Source organism: Maniola hyperantus, chromosome 10 (genome assembly GCF_902806685.2).
Source record: "Maniola hyperantus chromosome 10, iAphHyp1.2, whole genome shotgun sequence".
NCBI classification, from domain to species: domain Eukaryota; kingdom Metazoa; phylum Arthropoda; class Insecta; order Lepidoptera; family Nymphalidae; genus Maniola; species Maniola hyperantus.
In genome coordinates, this window is record NC_048545.1 from 2,921,581 (window position 1) to 2,933,345 (window position 11,765).

At 37.1% G+C, this 11,765-nt stretch overlaps 3 long non-coding RNA genes across 4 annotated transcripts; all 3 read left to right on the forward strand.

Moving 5' to 3' along the window:
* The first annotated feature begins 2,282 nt into the window (after nt 1-2,282).
* Nucleotides 2,283-4,564, forward strand: LOC138402901 (uncharacterized). Its single transcript, XR_011237236.1, has 2 exons — nt 2,283-2,368; nt 3,380-4,564. It is a non-coding gene; the product is annotated as an uncharacterized lncRNA (long non-coding RNA).
* Nucleotides 4,565-4,759: 195 nt separating this feature from the next.
* LOC138402895 (uncharacterized) lies at nt 4,760-11,765 on the forward strand. Its single transcript, XR_011237229.1, has 2 exons — nt 4,760-5,191; nt 8,966-11,765. It is a non-coding gene; the product is annotated as an uncharacterized lncRNA (long non-coding RNA).
* LOC138402887 (uncharacterized) lies at nt 5,622-6,996 on the forward strand. Of its 2 annotated transcripts, XR_011237219.1 has the most exons (3): nt 5,624-5,840; nt 6,166-6,387; nt 6,766-6,996. It is a non-coding gene; the product is annotated as an uncharacterized lncRNA (long non-coding RNA). The 2 variants fall into 2 exon arrangements; XR_011237218.1 differs by having other exon boundaries at nt 5,622-5,840; nt 6,166-6,996.

The window sequence follows — 11,765 nt, forward strand, 5'->3', positions numbered from 1 at the left end:
GAGCTACTCTCAACAGGCTCGATGCGAACAATAAAGTTAGAAAAATCAGATCGTATTGCGTTCAATGCAGGCGGGCGTACTGCTTTGAATGTTTCTGTGACACACATAAACCATATTTGTTAGATCCGAATTAAAAGCAGTCTTTTGTAAATTTTTCTTACGTTAAACAATGGTACTGATTCTGAGCACACCTAAATTTTAGAGTGTTCGCATCCTCTTCTTACGAATGTAATATGAAAAGGGCAGACATAATTTGACAGTTTTAAACTTCACTAGCTTATGCTCGCGACTTCGTCCGCGTGGACTACACAAATTCCAAATCCCTATTTCAGTTGAATTTTCAGAAAATCCTTTCTTAGCCGATGCCTACGTCATAATAGCTATCCGCATGCCACCGCCCGATCTCCAGTAGTTTGAGCTGTGCGTTGATAGATCAGTCAGGCAGTCAATCCTTTTATATAATTAGATTTAGAGCTGTCAAATCTCGTGACTTAAGCTGCCAGTCGCGAGCCTATTGTTAAAATTTATAGCGTTAACTAAATATTGTATAGAGTTAACTAAAGTTTAGTCTTTAAATGTGAAATTAATGTTCTATCCTTTTTTAGCAATAATAAAAAGAAAAAGATGCAGATACCTACTCTAAATTTAGTTTAGAGAAAGACAACAGAGTCGGCGCCAATATGTTTCTCATCACTATTTTTAATAGTCCAGTACACATTGTCCCAACTTACTCGACGAACATATTGTACCTACAGTGTCAATTATTTATTAACGTACAAGTAACGTGCGGCTAGCGCTGGTCCGCTTGCCGAATTTGTGAACTTTGTAGGTTTTGTGAGTACAAACATCAAAGGATCTTGCCGCGATTGGCAAGCCGGCGAGTACCAGCCAATGTGTAATTCGTTTATATAATGATCCTTTGTATAATATTCACACATTGGCCGGCACTCGGGAAATGCATTGGGCCAATATGTACTGGAGCTTTTACACCTTTTTATATTTATTTATTCTAGAATGATTTATCAATAAATGTTATTATAAATACATACTGATTCAAGATTAACTAGTCCCAAGATAATGTTAAGAATAAGTATATGAATAATGATATCAATTTTTTTTTAATCGTGTCACTAGTTTTTGTGTCCCGTTAATGTGAAATTATGATGCAAACGTAAGATATACAATAATATACATTGTGTAAATAAATAATATATATAAAGATAACTACATTATATTTTATTTTGCTGCTGCTGCATGCTAAACAGCTTAAATTTTTTTGCTCTACATGTAGTTATTTAAACCTTACCGTCTATAAATTCTATTTGATCAAGGCCACATTGCTTTAGATTTTGAAAACAAAATATACCTAATATCTTCATAAAGGTAGATACAGATAAAAGTTTATGCCCCGTCCGGCTGTGTTAATATTTTAAAGAGTACATAGTATTCGTGTGTAAGTTTTTAAAGTATGTGCTCGTTTTTTTTTAAATATTTTTACGATGTTCTTTCAGATCTGAGTTTCCATTTTATAACGACCATGAACGGGTGTCCACTGATATTCTTGAAGAATAACACATTTTATAAGTTGAGCGGGAGTTGGTACTGTTCTAAGCGTACGTCAAAGAAGTGCCGAGCGAAACTGAAGCTTGATAAAGATAAGAAGAAAATCATCAAATGCTTCCTCGACCACAACCATGATCCGACTTATGTGTCTTTTTAAGAGAGTTTCTCTAGCTCTAAGACGGGCGTCTTACAAACGCAGTTTGGTTCTCATTTGAACATTAATCAATCAAACTCAACAAGACGTAGACACGTTCTAGAAAATAATATCTGTCTATGGTTCGCTAGATTTTCGATCTAATTTTAAAGTTAGGTAGTTGAAGAACTACATACTTTACAAGCGAAGTGGAAATTGGTACTATTCTTAGCGTACTTTCTAAAAAGTGCCGAGAAAAACTGAATCTTGATAAAGATAAGAAGAAAATCATCAAATGCTCCCTCGACCACAACCATGACCCGACTTATGTGTCTTTTTAAGAGAGTTTCTCTAGCGCCCGTCTTACAAACGTAGTTTGGTTCTCATTTGAATATTTTTCGAGTTTGAGCCTTCGATAGCTTAACGGTTAAAGGAGCGGACTGAAAACCGAAAGATCGCCGGTTCAAATCCCACCCGTTGCACTATTGTCGTACTTAGGTACTGCTAGCACAAGCTTTACGCTTAATTGGAGGAGAAAGGAGAATATTAGTCAGCAATTAACTTGGCAAATAAGTAGACACGTTCTAGAAAATAGTATAGCTATGTCTATGGTTCGCCAGATTTCCGATCTCATTTTAAAGTTACATGAAGAACGTGACTTTACAAGCTAAGGTAGGCTACACTTTACAAGTATAGGTATTTGGTAGGGACTTCCACACGCGACAGTCTTGCGCCGCCTAAATTCAGCGGATCCCTGCGACTCGTCTCATGTCGTCTGTCCACCTAGCGGAGGGTCTTCCAACGCTTCGCTTTCCGGTGCGAGGTCGCCATTCCAGCACCTCCAACATTAACGAATGACTATGGATTTTGGTAGACACGTTCTAGAAACGTATATCTGACATAGATATTCGTTTCTAGAACGTGAAAAAATTCATTCATTCATGATTTCATGAGACCTTTGAGAACATTATGGAGAACTCTCTGGTCCTCAAGATTTTTTCCTTCACCATATCTTCTTAGAACGTATCTAAAAATACTTGAGTATAATCAGTTAAAATTCAAACAAAAGCCAAACTACATTTGTTTGAGGCGTACTTCGAGTAAACTCCTCTTTATATATGTATTCTCTAGTCATGAAGTTACTAAGTAGCAATTTAGCTGATGTTATCCAAAGTTATTAGATTGATCTCATTTTCAATAATTTTTGTATTGCGTAGGTAATAATGATATATAAATATTGTCTAAGTAATTTTAAATAGGTACATATCAAAAATTGCGGACCGGTAGGAATCGAACCTGCGTCTCCTGGGATTCGATTCCCGCCAGTCCGCAATTTTTGATATGCATTTAAAATTATTTAGGGATTTCCTTGAAGTGTAGGTAAAAATTATAAAAATATAAATATTGTCGTATAAAATACATACATATTAGATTACTTTTTCTTATAGCAATTTACACATAACTCAAATTACCTATCTAATCTACAAAACATGTTTCATGATTACCTACTATATTGAGGAAATATTGTGCATATATTCATTATATGATAAGCAGCAAAAATTATGTTAGTAATCATACTTGAATAAATTAAGTAAAAGCAAACACCTTTTTTATAAAGCGGGTAAAAAAGAAATAAATAAAAATATAATTAAAATGTTAAGTATTATATTATTACATTTTCAGATGCAGTATTCTTTGAGTACATCACCATAGCGTTGGCGAAAAAGCCTGTAATACTAATCGACAATTACACTTTCGCTCAGACCACGAATGACAAGCGATATTGGAACTGCAGTAAGAAGGGTGGTCCAGACAAGTGCAACGCTCGACTTCGCTTCGATTATAATGGACGCCTGGTTCTTCATAATCTTGAGCATAACCATCCTCCGCCTCTGCTGTTTAAGCAAAAGGACGGCACATATGTCAGAATTAGATCATAAATTACCTACCTAAGGGCGAGGCCACAACACTGCAGTGCGACGCAAAATCGATGCTGCATCGTGATGCGATGCGTTGACGCAACGCATAAATTTCATCGCTTACGGCGTTGTACGAGAAAACTCTGAAATCAATTTCTAGTGAGCCATGGACCGCACTACATGTATACTACTTTGACTTGCGTTGAGACGCATCAAGAAAGACACACACAGCACAGCATGGCACACAGGGAGGTGTGGACACCGACTGAACGGGAATACGTCGTCGCATCGCAAGTTTGTATCAAGCGCTCGCTAACACACACATTTACTTTACCTTACTTATACCGATACGACTTAAACACAAGCATGAGCACTCGTGTGCATGAGCCACGCGCCCTCATGAAATGCAAGAATGACAGATGATAGTAGGTATTATAAAGTTACAATTCCCTTCACGCGCGTGTCTCTTGGTTGTGTGTCGTCGCATATGTAGGTATGCGTGTGAGTGCGCATGTACCTTCATGCGTAAATACAAGCAAGGTTCACGCGCGTGAGTCAATCGCAAGAACGAATCTAAATATATAAAAGGAAAAGGTGACTGACTGACTGACTGATTGGCTGACTGATCTATCAACGCACAGCTCAAACTACTGGACGGATCAGGCTGGAATTTGGCATGCAGATAGCTATTATGACGTAGGCATCCGCTAAGAAAGGATTTTTGAAAATTCAACCCCTAAGGGGGTGAAATAGGGGTTTGAAATTTGTGTAGTCCACGCGGACGAAGTCGCGAGCATAAGCTAGTCGAATATAATCGTGAAAGGTCTTTTATGTATACTATGCATAATAATTATGAACTAGATTGTCTAAAGTTAAGATTTATCTATATTAATATGTTTTTTTTTAGTTTTGCTAGTTTTTTCTAGAATAAACTTTGCTAAAAATTGTTCTTTAATTATTTTGTGATTATACAATTCACATCTGTGGAATGCATCAATATAGAATCAAAACGGCTCTCGATTGTTTTGTGGGATACGATCAACTTAAGCTACGGCCACAACTGCGCGTGATGAACTTGTAGAGCGTTGTCTCTGTCACTCATACCTATATGACGTTTAGTTTAGACAACGCTCTACAAATCTGCTATCTCCTAGAGGTCGATGTACATTACTTTCTGCCGCGTTCTGTAGTCGCGTATAGGTGTGCATGACGTCATCCATATAAAATCGTCGGAGGAGACTGCCGCGCGGCTGACGTTTCCGCTTCGTAGTCGCTTTGGTCACGCAGGTTTCGATGATGCTTTAAGGTAACTTAATTGGTAGCTATCTATAAATAGTAATAGATCTTTCTAGAATATAACTCGTTGATAAAAATATTTTAAATGGTTGCACTAAAGTCTAAAACTCATTGCTTATTTTAGGTTATCTTACAAGACGACATCTTCGTAGACTTCCGAAAGTGACGAATCAGACTGTGTACGAAGATATTCAGATACTAGGGTCTACGCGGACGTTCAACCTGCCCTATGAAGAGGAGTTGCATAGCAAGGTGAAGCTTGAGAATGAGCCTAAGCCAGGTACGTAAGCTATCTAAATTTTATTCAGAGCATGACCGCGTGGACAGGTTTTATAACACTCTCACGCCATATAACGCCATATCGCAGTTCACGACACTTGGGGAATTTCTAACAAGACGTCAAGGCATCGACGTCACTGACAGTCGTCAAATGTACTAAACATTTGACATTAGTAGCCCTAAAGTAGTCCTATTTTTCTTCGATTTTACGTCACCATAGCGTCATATTTGACATATAATTATCGTCGATTCAGGATCAAACCGAGAGTTCCTTCACTCTAGTTCACTCTGTGTGCCTAGTGGGAGATTTCCTACCTATTCGATCGCGTAAAAGTTAACTACGATTTGTATATAATTGAAACAGCGCCATCTAGTGCCAAGTAGGAGAAACATAAATAGTGAATGCAAGTTTTTTACGTCCTCGGGACCACGGAACAGAAAAAACAGTGGAAGTGCTAAGTAGGCGTGGCACGCGTGCCACAATTAAGCGTAGTTACGTAAAACTGATCCCAGTCGCGTTCTAACATCGCGTGGAGTTGGTAGTCTCGCGACAAATTCATATTGCCCTAGCAATGTTACTGTTCCGTTTTGGAGTGTAAAAATGATAGTAGGAGAAAAAATCTTAAAAATGGAGGTGTTTCGTATCATCGGTAAGTACGATTTTCATTGTTTTCTATAAAATCTTAATTTATTTCAATTTACTAATATTTAATAGAACGGTTAGTCAAAATCAACCTTAAACAATTAAGATAAAGTTTATTTTGGATTGATTCTATTCCGAAAGTACTTCGCTCCGTGTTCGCTACTCAAATAGTGATGTGGCCAAGTAGAATATTGAATTTATCGATTGATATCGATACAAGGATATAAATAAATAGTAACGCAATAATTATAATTTATTAATGAGTGAGACGTTGCATTGATCACTAAATAGACATCAGTAGTTCCTCTAACCTTCATTTAAAATATTTTTAGGTTTCCCAAAGATGCAAGCATCAAAGAGAAATGGATAGATGCAACGGGTAGAGTTAATTGGATGCCAACCAAATCAAGCATGATATGCTCTGAACATTTTTTTAGAAGTCGATTTTATAATATCAAATAAAGGATATAGATATACGAAACCTACTGCGCTTCCATCAATGAAAATCGTTAAGTCTTTTAATCAAATAACCTTGTTTTATTTTATTACTTTCAGTAAGTATTGAAAATACTTGATATTATAATACAAAACAACACACCTCTTAGTTATATTTTTGTATGAAGATTGACTGACTAAATATCAAATTTAATTCATAAACACACTAATTAATTTTTCTCCTATTCATTTTTATATAGGTACTAGATGATGCCCGCGACTTCGTCCGCGTGGATTTAGGTTTTTAAAAATCCTGTGGGAACTTTTCAACTTCCTATGTCCTTTCCCGGGATGCAAGCTATCTCTGTACCAAATTTCATCAAAAACGGTTGATCGGTTGAGCCGTGAAAAGCTAGCAGACAGACAGACAGACAGACACACTTTCGCATTTATAATATTAGTACGGATTTATTCTCAAAATTTAATTTTGGTTTCAGCCACAAAATGATAAATGTGGTCACTCCAGGTTCTTCAAAAAGACAAAGTGATTCGGAGATTCCTGCGTCTAATCACGTTACCGATTTGATGAAGGCAATAGTCGAAAAATATATACATAAATGTTCGCATACACCATTTATTAAAATTAAAAATAAGACTTTCGAAACGCCAGTTTCTTAACAAATATGTTTTATTTCAAGGGCAATAAATAAAATTTATCTATATTCATACGTTGCAGTATTTATTGTGCATACTTGTAAAAGGCATGCATACATACCAGCACTTTTATTCAATTTTATAATTACCTTTTTTAATTTTATTTTTGCGAATGAACAAAATAACGAGTATCTATCGATATCGATAGGTAATTCATTGAGCTACGTGGTGCAGCCTTAACTGAGGAGGAAAAAAAATCGACCGATCACGCAAATGTCAACCATATGTTTAAAGTAATTAAGTTTATAATTGCTACTACTTATAATACCGCCATCTATGGTCAAGTAGCGGAATTAATTGGACAATTGAATCTAGTGTGACGTGAGTGTGACTATAGCTCGTAAATACGTTCTTCCGCTAAAGCAAAATAAATCTTATTTCTAGAGCGTCAGGGTTTATTTCCAAATCTGTGACGTAGGCTAGTTTTGACTAAACTTAAACGACAAATCAAATGATTTGTTTCTTTGTAGTGCAATATATGACTATCGGTATATTTGTATGAGTTTGGCGACAGCGGTTCCTATAGTAATTTTGGTGAATTGCACTTCCACTGTTCTTTCTGTTCCGTGCTCGGGACCGACTAATGTTTACCGACTCGCATTCGAAAGTGACAACGTGAGCGCACGTGATTGGTCGATTTAAGCATGAGGTGAGTGTGAGTTTCAAATTTGGACAACTTGCGAAGTAAATCGAGTAACCACGACGCTAACGCGATCGATAAGTTGTCACATAGATTTTTGCAGTGAGAGTAGGGTGAGAACTAATAATAAAGACATTTATTTTCATTTAAGCGGTGATAGCTTGGGGTGAAGATGATGGTCTCCTAGTTGGTGGGTCCGGGGTTCAATCCCGCGCATGCAACTCTTACTTTTCGGAGTTATATTTGCGTTTTAAGGAATTATAATAATATTATATCCCTTGCTTTAACGGTGAAGGAAAACCCGTACTTGTCAGATTTGCATTCTGCGAGAAGAACCTTACTCAGTAGTGGGTCGGCTATGGATTGATGATGATGATGATGATGATTTTCAATTAACTTTTGTGTGACCATGGCACTTAATTAAACTAATATTATAGGGGAACAGTAAAAAGTCTTGTGCAGTCAAAACTACTTTTAATTTACTTTTCTAGGCTCTAAAATAATTTTAAAAATGTGTTCATAAACATACCTAATTAGTTTTCTAAATCACATATAGATGACGCTGTTGTCATTAACTTACAGTTTTGCTCAAAAAATTATTAAAATATCTTGTACGCTGGTGCGAAAGTCGTCGTGTGCGAGTCCGACTCGCACTTGACCGGTTTTACCTACAAAGACGATGATTTCAAAACATAAACATAGACAGTAGATATAACCAGTTTAATTTTAATAGACAGCTGCTTCCATACAATCACTTCATAGAAATTTCATTCTAAATTTGGTTGGTTTATATCACGACGCCAACTTAACAAAAATATTAAACGCCATTCACGGTGAGTACACGCGTATGGGCTGGTTAGCTTCGGTGGTAACTCACACTCGCTTGCTCGCGATTCTCGATGCGTTTGAGGTTAGCTCGATTAACGCAGTAGTGAAGTCATTTGAATAATTTTGTGGAACTCCCACTCGGCACACTGGTCATATGGGCTACCGACCACGAACATATTTTGAGTAAAGTGAACCACTATTGATTTTTGAATTTATCTGGTAAGCGGTTGGCGTAACACAATTCGGTTCAGCTGTTAAGCAAGTTCATTTTATTGTGTGGTGTGTCCTTGGCAGTGAGAGTTTAGTTTTTTGCGACGTTCGCGTCCTCAGCACGGCCACAAGGTACACATCATTTCTAGTGCCTCATTGATAAGATTTCTGTGCTCCCACTATACCAATTCAAAGACAACAGAAATTATACCACAGCACTCACTGCGGCAGACAAATCGTTAAAAAGGTTTTTTTTGGGAAAACACAAATGAAATGCTTTCATCTAGTTTTCTTATTTGTTCTAGATTTGTCGTACAAGTTCATCAAAGTGAGCAAAGTGAAAAGGCCAATGCTTCTCCTCGGCGACTATGCGTTTGCGCAGACCACCTCCGACCAAAGATATTGGAACTGCAGCAGCAAGTCACGCAGGCATTGTACAGCTAAACTGCGCTTTGATTTGCGCGGGAACATCGTCTATCACAATCTACGTCACAATCACACGCCTCCGGGGTTCTATAAGAGGCCTGATGGAGAGTATGCCAAGTTTAAAAATTAGGTGGTGATGTGACGTTTTGTCGTGCTGCTTCACTCACGCGCGTGCCACTTGGTTGTGACGTGTCATCGTTTCTGTATGCGTGTGAGTGCGTGCGTTCGCGCCTGTTTCGACACACACATTGACCAGAATGCATTCGTAACTACAAGCATCGTAAAACTGTGCCACAAGTACAGTAGCCGGCAAAAAATATTGTACATCGACCTTTAGAATGAGATTTCGACTTTGTAGAGCGTTGTCTCCGTCGTTGAGATCGCTCTATGAAACCGCTATCTCTTTCTAAAGGTTGACGTACAATATTTTCTGCCGGTACTGTATGGTTCATGCGCGTGAGTGAATTATAAAAATTTAAATAAGTACTAAGTAGATAATTGTACTATATTAGAAGTAAACTGCTTAGGAGGTTTGAGTGATAGGCTGGGTGAGTGGGCCAAAAATCTTTTGATTTTTCTGTCAAGGAGTTCTTAGTGTCCAAAGTTGGCGGTGTTACGCTGCGCCTTATCTCTCTCCGTTCGTGTCGGATTGTGGTCTCATGATTGGATGATGAGAGGGGATAGGTATAGAGTTTACCTGCACTTGTGCACTGTGATACGCCTTGCGTAGCTCGCTTGTTTCCCGTCGAGATGCTGCTGCTGTGGCCGCAATTAGGTCAGGAGAACATTATACTAAGAGTAGTATTTCTAGTCAATAATTCGAAATCGAATCGTGTAGAAACCAAAGGCGCATGGGCTTAATAAAAACTGCCATACCCCTTCCAGGTTAGCCCGCTTCCATCTTAGACTGCATCATCACTTACCACCAGGTGAGATTGCAGTCAAGGGCTAACTTGTATCTGAATAAAAAACTTTTATAATATTTTTATCCATTCTATCGATTCATTTAATAAATGGCTATTTTATTTCTAACAAGATCGCGCGTGCGCGACTTCGTCTGCGTGAATTCACTTTTTTAACCTAATGGAACCTAAGTAACGTCGCAGGTGGGAACTCTTTTATTTTCCAGGATAAAAAGTACCTAACCTATATTTCCGTCTCCGGGATGTAAGCTATCTCTATACCAAATAACGTCAAAATCGGTTAAGCGGAACGACTTTCGCATTTATTTACCCAAAAATATAATATACATATTATATTATATACCTACAGTGCGACACGGCTCTTTTGGCGTGTGGCGAAAATTGGAACTAACGTTGCCGTCAAGTGTCCCCTTTGTTCTTGTTTGAATAGTCTAAACTAAGTTCTCCAACAGCGCCCCCCTGTCAATGTCATTCAAGTGCCAAAAGAGCATTGTCGTACTGTTCGTATTATTTTAGTCTGTGGTATCTCGCATCGATACTCATTCACGTGAATATTATGTAAATTTTATATATAAGTATTATTTTAAACAATTTATTGCTAAGTATAAATTTTTACAATTTTTAATGTTGCATTCTTGTAAATATCGTTTAGCTTACTTACTTAAATGAATTATAAAAGTATGATTCTTAATCTTATTAAGTAGGTACAAATAGAAAAAAAATACAAAAAATTCCTATAATTTTGTAAAAGTTTACGATATATTGCAAATAAAACATCTGACTGACGCTAGAGGTCAACGAAAGTTGCGTAAGTAGGCCACTCGGAGTCAATGCCGCGTCATAGGTGGGGCATTGACCCGAGTTTTTCACGCTATACATTGCGGGTTTGAAAAATACTAAATCACCAAAACTACAAAATGAGGCAAATGGTTATTGGTATAGGATTGTGTTTAGGTAGTATTGCAATAACGCAAAGTTTTTGCTAGCGTCCTAGTTACACCCTGTATAATAAAAATAACGTCTGCCTGACGTTAGTTATCTATGCGTTCGAGTATCGTTCATTTGATTGAGTTGAAAATGTGTGCAGTTGTTGTTGGCACTTGTAAAACGTCCTTGGCGCGCGAATGGCATTGTAACGCATGCCAGGCATTAGCTAGTTATTATAAAATGACCCCAAAATACTTATAATATTCCAATACTCCCATACAAGCTAATCAAGCGGGTAAAAGAACTGACTTTGAACCAGTGCAGTGGGCGATTTATTGATTTCTCTTTTTGTAGGATTTGTTTGAGTATTTCCTCCAAGTTTCGCGAGCTTGTCTTTTTTCACGAGCCGACATTTCAGAAACTAGTTTTTTTTTGCCAGATTCTCGCAGCTTTTTGTACTTTTGCTTTCTTTTTTCTTTTTCAGCCGCTAATCTCTGAGGGTCGTTCTTAATTTTTTCATATCTATTTTTTTCAGCTATCCTTCTCTTTTCTAATGTTTCTTCCTTGGTCTGTTTCTTTTTTGGTGCCATTTCTCCTGTGTAACAAAATATAATATTCAAATATAATGTTTGTAAGATCGATTAAATGTTTGTTTATTCTATACTTTTAATCCGACGTTTCGAAACAATTATAATTATGAAAGTACGATTCCTAATCTTATTGAATTAGTACAAATAGATGTTGCAAATGTGTTTCTACCCTAAATGTGTGATCATGTCTGTATTTTAATTAAAAAATAGGAATATATTAATAAATAGTTTTAAAACAA